Below are 13,096 nucleotides of genomic sequence, written 5' to 3'. Positions count from 1 at the left end.
ATAAGTGATTTGCCAAAAAAAAATATGAGGTAAGGTTATTTTTGCAGCCCAGGTTCTCCAAGGTCCTGTTCCAACACTTTATCTTCACTGTTAAGCTTCAAAGGAAGATAAAAAGTCACTAAACTCCACCATCCCTATCCCTACACCACCACCACTGTTACAGACATGCAAAAAGAGTATTGTCCTTTAATAAGCAATTTTCCCCTGACCAATTAAAAATACCTATTTGTGAGATACGTCTTCAAACCCAGGTATTTTTAGTATTTTCTAGAAGGATATGCTCAAGCTGTAGTGTGATCTGAAAGTTTATAGAGCTGCAAACAAGAGAGATATCAAATCTGCTCCTCAAAATCAAGCAGCAAAAGACAACTGGGTTCACCACTGCTCCCTGGGACTGTGCATGGCTCGCAGGGGCCAGAATTTCACTCTCGGCAGCAGAACGGCTTAGCAAACATACCCTCTGGGAAACATGCACTGAAAAGTCCCAGTCAAAGTTCAGCTATTTTGGAATTGTTAATGTGAAAAATAATACTTTATTATAGGAAAAATCCTAGGGGACTTCCTCACACGCATTCATCACTCAGAGCAGCTACGAGGAGGTTATTCAAACTTTCCATCCTCACATTAATGGTAGCAGCACCTTGGAGTCCCAGCAAGAAGGAAAGCCAGCCTGCGGCGGGCACTCTGCACATACACAATAGAGACGGTCTGTTCTCTAGGAGTTTACAATGAAGCAGATAGCAGAAATAAATAGATCAGCTTTGAAAGAGCAAGCAACATGCAAAGCATCAGGCAAAATTATAACACATTAAGCTGTGAATGCATGGAAATTGCTTTCTAATTGACATTTTTCTGAAACCCAAACTATACTGTTTGCCTTCGAGTGGACAGAGCAGTAGCGCGAAAACCCTCAATACATTCAGCACAAGATCAACAGCTATCAATTAGCCCAAGCATTAACTGAACAGTTCAGGGGAAGAAAAAGGGCCAGAGCATCATGATCCCCACCATTATTGTGCTGATTAAAACTTCTATAAATTACGGTTAGGTCACCTGTAACAGTCTTCTTGCCTGCTGTTTAAAGTTTCTTTGCTGTTTTTCAGTTGTAAGAGAAAAATCTTCTGGTGGCATTAGAATTTTAAAAGATAAATCTTTCTTTTTCAGTAACGCACAAGAGGCTCTCCAGCTCACACATAACAGCAAAACAAAGCAGGTTTGGAGAACAGGCATCTGCTTTTATGCCATTTGCTCTACTGAGATGAGGCTTGCATTCACCTCCTGAGGTCAATGAGAGCTCTCAGATGGGTCTCACTTCACACAGCTTTATAAAGCAATGGTGTCTTCAGTCTTAGCTTTGAAAAAATCTGTATTGCTGAGTCCTGGATTCACTTCTGTCACACTGATTTCTATATCCACATGCAAAGCTTTGCATGCAAGTTCTCCAGCTCATGAAGAGCAATTATGAAGACCTGGCTACAGACTGCGCCTGCACTCTCATCAGGAGAAGGTATCGTAAGAAAGAAGGGGGAGATGATTAGAGAAGAATCCACATCCCTCTATTTTATTTTGTAGATCTACAGAAAACAGAGGAAGAGGAGAAACTTGAAAGGAAAAGATCAATTTCAGAAGAAGAGGATATTTCTCAGAGAAAGGGTAGAGGTATTCAGGACGGCAGAAGGGAGTGAGAAGCAGGCATGCGGCACAGAGGACCAGGGTACCTCTCCTGAGCTGACTGCCCATCCCACAACAGGTCTATGAGGTGGCACGCAGTGCACTCCAGAGCATGTCCTGGGTGCTCCCAATGGGTACCAGCTGGGTCTCCAAAGAACCATATCCAAGAGTGTTCCAGCAGTAGGAAGTCCAGAGTCAACATGCTTATTCTCAACACTCACTCTTTTCTACCTTGTAAATACATCCAGTCATGCCAGAAAAAGAGGTCCAACAAGGTGAATGTAACATGCCCTGGGACTGCTCATCAAGGTGGTGGGTGTAATACTACCAGCTTGGTTCACTGGGAGAAGCCCATAAAACACAGACGAGGAAAATGATGTTGGGAGCTTATGGATTAGCACCCATTGCATTATTTCCAGAAGTGCTACACATTCACCACCATCACCAGATTTCAAAGGGAACTGACAGCTCTAAGTACTTTCTAAAAATCACAGTATAGGATTTTAACATGCTTTTCCCAATTCAGAGCATGTGAAGATCCCTCATCGTTACACGGTTGGGGAAGAGATTGCTACTTTTTTAATGTTTTGGCAGAAAAACAGAAACCTAGATTAAAAGATATAAATCAAGACTTTATTAGAAAAGAAAGTTTTCAGTATGAAACCCCCAAAACTGTTTCATTTTAGAGAAGCTGGTCACTAGGAAAGGGCATTGTTTTCTTTCTTTCTTTTTTTAAGCACATTAAAAATGGATGAAATTGAGCGCACAGCCCTCCAGCAGCTCCCAGCCTGCTCACCCTCTGGGGTTCAGTTGGAAAATTGTGCTTGGAAAACATCTACAAAAAATGTTGGCAACTGTATATCAGCTTTTCCCCAAAAGACCTAACAGGCTTTTATTATCCAAACAGATCAGATGGCTCGGAAAATCCACATCTGTACTGAGCTGCTGAATGGGAAATGAGATCAAAATGTGAAACTAAGAACTTCCGATAGCTCCTTCGTAAGTGACATTAAAACCAGGCAGAGGAGAAGAGGTTTGGCTCCTCCGTTCCCCCACATTCCCCCAGCTCCTGAAGCCCCAGCAGAAGGATGTTGTTAGTGACAGAGCAGCTCCCCACGGGCCTGGTGAGCCCTTTCCCAGCTGGTTGCACAGGGGAGGAATGAAGGGCTCTGGTTTCCGGGGGCCAGCCCTTGTGATGGCTTCAGCTACCAGCATTATGCTTGAACAGGCAAATCAATCCTTGCAGCCCAGAGAGAGAGAAAAATACAAATGAGGGCACTTTCCACCAGCGTTTTTTAAACCTGAGACAATACTTTTAATATAAGGCCTGTTTTCACCAATTTAGAGATGCCTTTTTTAAATACAATACGGGGGCTTGTTAGAAGGAATGTTAAGATTCAAGTCAGCACACAAGTTTCTCTGCTTGTCGTCTTTCCCCCTCTGGACAACACAAAAAGGATTGCACACTTTCTTTTTTTTTGCTCTGGCAGTAACTGCTGCTGTTACTATTTTCCTCCCTCTCTGCTGATGCTGCCAGTTGAGCATGGAAAGACACCCGAATGGAGAAAATCAACAGGAGAAAAGGCTTTCGGAGTGAAGGTCGCCTTCCATCATTAAAGTCACTAGGATTAGCTCATCTGAACTCCTATGGTGTTGGGAGATGTGGTGTTTGGAGGTTTTCCTTCAGTGATATGGTTCAAACTGAATGCCCCAAAATGTAACCAGAGATACTATTTCTGGGATACAAAAATGGATTAGAGATATGCAGCCCAGGGCAATAAAAATAATGTGAAGCAGGAGTAGTTTTTCTGTGCAAACAACTGACTATTCAGATGGAAAAGCCTAATTAAAGAAATATAAAACTTATAACTAATCAGATCCACATAATTATTCAGATGTGCAAAAGCCAAGACAGTCCTGAGATAAGCTTTCTGTATAGTTCTTTGATGTGTAGCTGTGATAAAGCACCCAGACTGAATCATCACTTTATTCCCAGAGCCAGATAATGGGACGTACCACTGCACAAATATTTATCTTCACCCAGTTATCAGCATCAAAGTGAACAAACTCTTGATGCATTCTTCATCCCCCTCTCCTGGAGTCTGGGTTTTTTAGGGAATGTTAATAGCGACTGGCAGGCTCGCAGCCCAGCTATAGCAACAGTACAAATGTGGTACCTTGTACCTCACCCCAATGCCAGAGGGTGCTTGGGCAAAGAGGGAACATCTTGTAGGTGTAAAACTTGTCTATTAAAATCCAGGCAGACACATCCGACCCGCACTGTGGAGACAACAGACAGCATTTAATCAGGCTGGATCTGTATCTGGGCTGAGCTACACAAGGCTCCTCAGCCTTATCCATCCCCTTAGTGATCTAAAGATAAGCTGCATCAACCTACAAATTGTACTCCTGTGCTTTATACAGAAAACGTGGCTTTCCCATGACCTCGGTATTGTCTTTATATGACTTCTGGGCACGTAAGTTCAGAGAATAACCAGTGCATGGGGCTCGTACATCATTCTGTCTGAGAATTAGCTCTCGTCCCATTGGAGCCAACGAGATATTTGCCATTTTGCTTCACTGGGATTAGGATTTCAGGCAAAGTGCTTAGGAAAGTAGGCAGTAGTTTGGAAGAGAGGGAAAAAGTGTCATCTGGACAGCCCAGGACCTACCTGTTTACTGGCAATAAAGGAGAGCTGTAACTCTTGTGTTACAATCATAGCTGAAATTACTAAGCTCTGAGGGTAGAAACTGCTGTCCTCCATCTCACAAAACCTCAGTGTTTCCCCCTTTCTCCCATGCCCTATGCAGGTGCTGCAGGCTTCATACAGAGACAATGCTACAGGTGACACTTTGCTGATATGGTCACAATGAGCAGTGGTCCTCAGATGAAAATACCACTCGAGTTTCTGGTAGGACTCAGGTCAGGTGTAGCTGGAGTGGTGACGCCCTTCACACCCATCCACGTGTGTTTCCAGCACCCGGCACACTCAGATCAGCTTTCTCCAAACCTGCAAGGTAAGAACCTGCTAGTGGTGAGCAAGTCAAGACTGGGCAGGAGCACTGCCAGGGATCCTCCTCAAACTTCTCACACACGTCCATGCACAGAAAACATTTCTTCTAACCCTGGCACACATCACTAGCTAAACCAACAGGAAATTCACTCTTAACCGTCCTGTCATTTCTTATCTTTAGCATCTGTTTCATCATCTTCTCCAGTTAATTTCTCTTCAGTAACCGATTCACAAAAATCCACTTTGACATCAGCTTTGATGTTTTGATTGTCCAAAGTTTAGATGAAATTCAGGAGCACCTTCTCAGCCTGCAAGATCCACTGTGGCACTCTCGGTGCTTTCCCTGTCTGTGTTGTGTCAGATGAAGGAAACCAAAGGTCTCACCACTGCCTGCACTTCTTACCAGCTGGTTCACTGGGGTTTTTTTCTGTAGCCTGGGTTTTTCATCATGGTTTGTTAGCTGAAGTGCAGGCTCACACTAAAGTGGTTACACAGTTTTCAAACGATGGTGAACCCATGCATGGCCAGCTTGGTGCCCAGGTGGAGAGAGCTTGCATCCACCCACAACCTGCTGAGCCAGCATTGCTGCAACCCAAGGAAACCCCTCCCCGAACTCAGCTCTGACTTCAGCTGGGGCTTCTGGGCCTTCTCATAAGACACATATTTCTCCGTGTAAGATCCACTAGGATCACAGATGAAGGTGGGCTGGCTGCATTAGGCATCTGTTTTCCATTGCAATCAGGCTGTTTTGAAATCGCTTGTCTTTATTGCTGAAGCATTAGTGTGTTACCATCAGCTTCAATGGGAATGGCTATGCCAGAGAAGCAGATGAGGCAGTCCACCACCCTGCCCCCTTTTTTTTTTTTTTAATTTCACAGCACACACAAATATTAACATATCATCCTGATAAAGCTTTGTTTATTGGCGCGGCGCCAACCCCTCTGCAATGCCTCCTGCTCAGCAGCCTAATCTCCTGAAGTTCGAGGGATGCAGTCCAAATCTCTTAGCAACATTAAATCTCATTCAATTAACTTTGTTGGGGGACAAAGTTATTTTGTTACCACCGTTTGCCAGTCTGCTGCGTAGAATATGCCATCCAGCAGCTAGGCCATTCACACTTGAGATACGGCCAGGAGATAGAGCAGGCTCCAGCGCGGGAGCTCTGGCTAGTCTGGGCGTCCTGAGCTGCAAAACAGCCCATTAGCCAAAAACTCCACCAAGCCCTCAGAAAGGTCCACGGTGGCAACAGGTCTGAGCCACAGCCTGTGTTTTAATGCCTTCTATTGGTGCCGTTTGTGGTCTGCACCCAGCAGAGACAGCTGCTCTAAGGCATCATTGCTCCCTCTTTGGATTCATGTGGCAACCCCAGCTTGAGAGATGCTGGTGCAGCAACCACCAAAGAGATGTACCAACACAGCTTGGCCCTGAATCTTGGCTGGTCAAGTGCCCTGCCCTCACAAAGCACGTGAGTGTACGTCTCCATCTGGCACCACTCTATGAATCGAAGGCCATTATTGCCTCCAAGGGGTTTTACTTTGTACCTGTAACAAAACAGGAAAATGTAAGAGGATGTATTCCAGGTTCCCAAAGAAGAAAAGGAAACTACTACTGAACTCAGCTAGAAGACGTTGGGTGCTGTACCCTCTGGGAAGTGGTGGGCTAACATCGTAGGCCTCTCCTGTGTGTGATTTTACACAGTATTTATGCTTAGTTGCAACATGTGAATCTTTAATTACAAATATAAGACATTAAAGGGAAATAAGTTTCATCAAAATTCCTTTTCTTTCCAGAACTCGTCAAAAACAACCAAAGCAGCAGTAATTTGTTTTCACCACACAGCAGGTGGCATTATATCCTTCATTAAATCGTAGAGATATGACTAATATTAATCTTCATTTCTATCACCAGCCATCAAATCCAGTATCCATCACACCATTCTTAGGATACCATTTATTTTTAAATGTATTTCATTAATGCATTAAGACATAGGTAAAAGCAGTGAGTAGGACTTGAACAGAAAGTGACCTTTCTTCCGCCTCCCCTATGGACGGTAGATTCCAGCATTCCTCTGAAAAAACTGCACCAATATTATAGCATCGAGGAAATCATTAGGAAAATCTGCACTTATTTTTCATTCTGTTGCTGACCTCCAAAAACTGTTGCAAATAAATTCAACTGGTTGGGGAAAAGGATCCTTTATCTTCAAATTTTTTAATATTGAAAAGCGTAGCTCTGAAAGCAGGTGGTAATTTACAGTTCATAGCCAGCAAAATGCATGTCCAGGCCCTTATAAAGGTATATGCCTTTATCAGTTACCCCGCTGATGTGTCCCCTCTCTGCCTTTTCCAAGCTACCCTCTGCATCGCCACCCATCTATGGCAAATTCTAGTTCCCATCCCATCTGCTTAGACCTGGATGAAACACAGTTGTTGGCAGCATGATGTTAAATTTAATTGTGTCTTGTAATGTAAATGCACCCAGAGGTTGAAGCAACAGGCACATGGTTTTCATAAATCAAATTTTACATACAGTATCATTTTTTTCCCCCAGACACTCTCAGAGTGCAAGAAAATCAGTATTTTACAGGCAGCACATGAGTTCAGTTTAACCATCTCTGTTGAAAAATATCACCATAGATTTGTCACCGAACCAGGGTGACATTTAAGGTGGCTACTGTGACAAAATATTTTGCACACTTTCTGGGATTTTCAAGATTGGGGGAAAAAAAGAACATTTCCCCTTAGCTGTAGCAAAGACACATAGCCTAACCTGTAATTTAGCATGTTCTCCAGCAGCTAGCTTTGCAAATCCAGCTTTCCAAAACTTACAGGAGTTATTACTAGCATGGTCTTGCAACAAAACAAAATCCCGGAGCTACCCCAGCATGCAATGAAAATCTATGTGCCGAGGATCTAAAGGGCAGGTCTCTTACTAAGAAGATGGTATAAAATCTTGGCTAAGCCCTGGTAGGATAAAGACTCCGATTTGTTTCTGTGAGCACTGTGGTACTGCTTTTATATTTCTGATAATGGTACAGGTACATCCTTCTGTGAAAGGAGGAAAATTCCTACTGCCGCTGCTGAGATCCCGCTCAGTTTTATAAATATTTACCACAAGGCGTAGCAAGCCAAACTGAGCCTTCCTGCTGGGGTCAGAGATGGGCAGCAGAGTTCAGTCAATGGGTCTAGACTCAGGGGATCTGGCTGTGCCACAGGTTCTTTGCGTGGAGTCAGCAAAAGTGGCAAGAGCCCCACTGCTGGTATTGATTTTTATGAACGCTTGGCCACAGCCAAAGCTGCTGGAGAGCTTGATCTCCAGTTTCCCCAAGCCCCAGTATCCCACTGGTAAATTGGGATAACCATAGGGACTGATAATATGAGTGTGCTGTAAAGCTTATGAAGTTAATCTTCCAAGCACCCTGAGACCCTGGTATGGACAAAGCTACAGAAGTATTGCTATTTTTGAGCACGCACAGCCAAAGACCAGTAAACTGATCAAGTTCACCTTCAGAAAAGCGAAGATTTTAATTTTCTCACATTAAACCTGCCCAGGGTAAACATGCTTCTATCCTCCTGCTGTTAAAATATGTTGCCATAAGTGTTTAGTGTAACATTTGACCTGTTTCTCTTGAATCTTCCTCGATTACGGTCAAACAATTTGCACTTCAATAGTTTGGGGGCTGCGCTACATTTTCTGGGGTTGGAAGATAGCTTAGCTGTAAAAACTTGCTGGGGGTTGTAAAATGGCATCATGAGGCTGAGGCAAGGAGTACTTTTTAAACCAGTTTTGGAGGGAGAAAGTCATTATACTTGATTCCTCCCCCCCCTAGGCTGTAAGCCTAAAAAATGATGGAAGTCTTCAAGGCTGTCTCCCTAAAACGGCTCTAAGACAAAGCTGCAGCAACTATTTGCCAGCTTTCTTATCCAACAGGTATAGCAGAGAGCCATCTGTGCAAAATGAAATGGCCTGGTTAGTAATACACTGGGGTGATATTGATTATATATGTTCAAAAAGGGACAGGAGAGGAATAGATGTGTGAGGACTGCCAGCCTCATGGACCAGGCCCAGCATAAGGGACAGAGGAACCTACAGCAGCTAAGGGCTGCGTGCTTTTCCATCACCATATGGACCTTGGCACAGCAGACCCACTCTGGTCCCCTAGACCTTACCATCATAGAGAAGTTGCCACAAAGTCTTAATACTTGAAAGTCTAATGCCATGAAAATCTAATATTTCCCCTCTGCACGGTGACACTTGAGGAACTGCATAATTTTTCCCAGATTCTCTCCTCCCCTTCCCGAAACACCTCTCAGCTTTGTTAACACACACCATTTAATAGGCACATTATTGTTTAAGTCCTCATAAACAGTACATCTATCCAGCAACAAGTAAAATAGCCAAGCCAGGCTGCCTGTTAACTTTCCAGCTCACCAGAGAGGTTGGAAATTGTACCACCAGCCCCTCTAGAACTGCCAAACAGCCCCATCAATTCTGTTTGCACCACCAGTTTAAAGATGCTATATTCTAGTCCAAGGGACAGATAAAGACACGTTCTGAAATACATACTAAAGTACAGATAAATATACAAGCTGTCTCGGTGAATTAGTTACATGTGCAAATAGCTTCCTGGAAGAACAGGCTCAGTTTGACGGTTAAAATCTGATCCAAAATCCACAGGAATCACACACACACACACACAAAAAAAAAAAAAAATAAAAAATTTTAAAAAATCCCCTACTTTGAACCAGGGGCTCTGAACCAGGTTTGGTTCATTGGGAATGGATAACACTGGATAAGACACCTGCTGGGCAGTCTTTGGTCACTAATCCACTCCAGTTGTCCACAAAGGCTTGCGACAGTTGTCACCCTTCATGCCAGGCTCAGCGGGGAGGTGAGAGATGAATGCCTGGGAAAGCCAAACCACTCACCCCCAACCTTGTTATCTTCTGGATGGGGTCTGGGCAAAGCCGCAGGGGAGCATAGGTGAAGTATGCATTGCCACCGGCCATGCAGTACCTGCCTCCCAACAGGAAGAAGAGAGTTTGGTCTCCAGCACTTTCAATCTGTGGATACCCAAGGGGAGAGGAAAAAAAAGGAAAACAGTCTTAAAAATTCCAAGGATTTCTATTCAAGTAGTATTACAAACTGATGGAAAATTCTTCTCAAAGAAAGCAACTTTGCTAAGGAGACAAGAGCATGATTTCTAAAGTGGATGCCCCCACAGTCCTAGCACTGAAGTCCTGTAAAAAGCTCCAGGGAGGGCTTTAGCCTGTTTGCTCCAGGACAAATCCCCTCGGTTTGTAGCAGGCATCCCACTTTAGTTAATACAGAAGCTGCTTTTCATTCCTCCTGCCAAAGCAGCCTGGCCTGCCCAGTCCCGCAGTGAGGTCATAACTCAGGGTTGATCACATCACAGCACGTTGCCATGGCGATGCTTGAACTGTCACAAAGGATGTACGCTGTGATTTCACAGCAGATGGGCTGTGAGGGAGGAAGCCCTCATTTAAATTTTAAAAATTGCTTTAGTAATTAGCAAGAGCAATAGAAAAAAACATTCAAAAGAAAAGAAAAATCCCCAAACTGCCACTCTCAGCAAAGGTTACAGGATTCACGTGGGATCTGCAGGCCATCCGCAGGGGAGGTCTGCCAAGCTGCTGCTCCAAGTTCACCCAGCTCTTGGGGTCACTGATGGGTCCAAAAAAGCCTGGAGCTCACCCGGCTGCAGGAGGCCCAGAGCATCGGTGGGCGAGTGAAGCCCCTCTGTGCATCAGAGCATTTCAAAGCACGCCAGCGCCGGGCCAGCTGCCCTTCGCAAGAACCTGGTCAGAATGAATGGCAGAGGCAGGCAGAGGTCCCGCAGACTTTATTAAGACATGAACTGCCCAACAGAATGGGAGATGTAATGGCCTGGTTTCAGAAATTTTTAACAAGGAGCTGGCTTGGGTACTTCCATGACCCCCTTTAACACAGCATGTGAGGAGCCTAGAGTCACATGGATGTCCATGCACTTGCATCCTCCCATGGACATGGTGAAATGTTACCTCTCAGAGATGAGAATGAAAGACCTTGGCACTCCTAATTCTCACAGCCCCACAGCTCTGACCCCCACAGCAGTCTATGCTGGCCTTGCCCTGCATCCTCAGCATCCCTCTCAGAAAGCCATAACCCAATTCCACCTATTGCCCCTCCACTTGGGAACCAAGATCAACAGCAAACGATGGAGGCAGAGCAGAAGGTGTTAAGCTTTCCAGATAGCCATGGTGCAGCACTGCTTCCTCCTCAGGCTTCTCCATCCCCAGCAGAGGTGACCTTGAGGAAGCAAAGCCTCGGGTCCCCATCCTTGCAGCCACCACGGCTTGTTGCAGAGATGCCGGCATCCCCTCGCTTGCCACAGCAGCTCTCTTCCACATCACAGCAGCTCAGCAACCTCAAGGCAGAATTAAATCTCTCTCCCCTCCGCCTGCAGCAGGCAATGCACGTGGTGTTTCAGAGACCTTGGGCTGAGTCCTCATATTTAATGGGGAGAGCAGACTTCAATGCAGCATGTTCCTCATTTGTTCAGTGACTAACTGTTGATCTCTCTAAGAATAAGCCAGATGGTTCCCGTGATAAGTGATCAGCTCTCCTGGAGTTTTTGAAACAGAAAAAGACAGATGCCTGCGTGCCTCTTGCCAGGACCCATCTTAAGCTCAGGCGATGAGTGCAAATGCTTAGGGAGGTTGTGTTCAGGGGATTCTCTCCATCCAGGCTTAGCAATTAATCTTCCCCATCAGCCCTGTGTCCTGAAGGGGAAGCATCTTGCCTTCTGACAGCTTCCCCCGGCTTAAGGGTGCTACAAATCATAAGGTCAGCCCTTATAATTGGATCAGACCTTGATATTGCTTTGCTCTTCCGCACATTTATATTAACATCTCATTTTGCAGACAGCGCATCTGATCAGTGCTTCCTACCTCAGCTTGCATTTACACACCCTGGTGACTGAGAACACTGGTAGGACTGACAAAGTGTTTTAACAAAGGAGAAAGCATGATTTGGGGCGCTGTTTTGCTGGGGTTAAAAAAGAACCACACACACACGCAGGTTGGGGAATGAGTGGCAAACACATGAGGTCCAAGAGCTTTGTTCCTTGGCCACTGGTCTGCACAAGATGTGCTGACCACCAGCCAAGCACTGCTCTCTGCCTTCAGCACAGGCATCAAGATTTCCACGGGGCGGGGGGGGGGGGCGGGCAGGGGAAAGGAGAGGTGTTTATCTGCTGACTTCTTTTTAATTTGTTTTTACCTTGATTTCTATTGCTGACTCTCTAGAAACTCCACTGCTGAGTTGTCATTAAAAACATCAAGTGAGAGCTAGGGAATGGCCATACCTGTGCAGGGTAAGGAGAATGGGGTGGAAGAGGACTTAGCAGCAAGGTGTAAAATTAGCGATTGAAGCTGAGCTTGGTTCTCCCTGAAACCACCTTTAAGGCCACAGATTGGCTTGCCAGCCTAGGGCTGGTTCACACTACCTGGGAGAAGCAAACGCATCCCAAAGCTCACTGCCCACCCATGTGCTGCTGCATCCTGCAGGCAAAACTCCACTTGTTCTTACACTGTTAGGCCAGCGTGAAAATGGGCAAGACGTAGCCACACACTCAACAGAAAATGACTCTTCAGTTCCTTTATTCACATGCCTCTATTTTGGCTCTTAAAGGATGCACATTCCCTTCGAGCATATTTATGCAGTCTCTTCAGAGCGAAATTCTGAGCTGTACCTCCGAGAGAGGGAATCAGATCTGTAATGCTGACTCAGCCTGCAATTTCACAGGATTAAACAGTCAGAAAGAAACCATTAAGCTGAAAAAGATTGAAACGTATGTGACAATACATATGTCAGACACTCATCTCCTCATCATAAAAAAAAAATATCTATATCTCGGTACACAGTTCATTATCTCTGACCAAGGTATTATTTCACAGGCAAGCTTGCAACTTCATCTGAGGACTTTATGAGGCAGATGTCACTTTAAATCTAGAGAAAGTGCACAGAGGAAATGGAGAGGGCACTAGATTTAAAGCAAGCAAGTGCTCTGCCCTCACTTTCCTGGGAAATTGTGCATGCATGTTCACTGTGCTTTGTAATCAGTGTTGCTTCCATTGTATTATTAATTAAAAACAGAGAGGCTTTATGCAAAAGAAATTTAAAATTGCAGATTTCCTTTTTGCATATTCTGTAAGAGCCATTTCCATTTTGTTATGTTACCCTGCATCATTTTAATGTTAGATTTCTAAAACTGAGTTACACAACAAGACTTAGTATGAGTATTCACCTCACATTCATCACTGATACTTGTTTGCCTGATTTCCCAAGGAATCAAAGCTTTTGTAATTATAAACTCTAATCATAAACACAGTTCTCCCATCCCCTCGTAA

This window comes from Falco punctatus (assembly GCF_963210335.1).
Source record: "Falco punctatus genome assembly, chromosome: 3".
NCBI lineage: Eukaryota > Metazoa > Chordata > Aves > Falconiformes > Falconidae > Falco > Falco punctatus.
Note: the sequence above shows the minus strand (reverse complement) of the source record.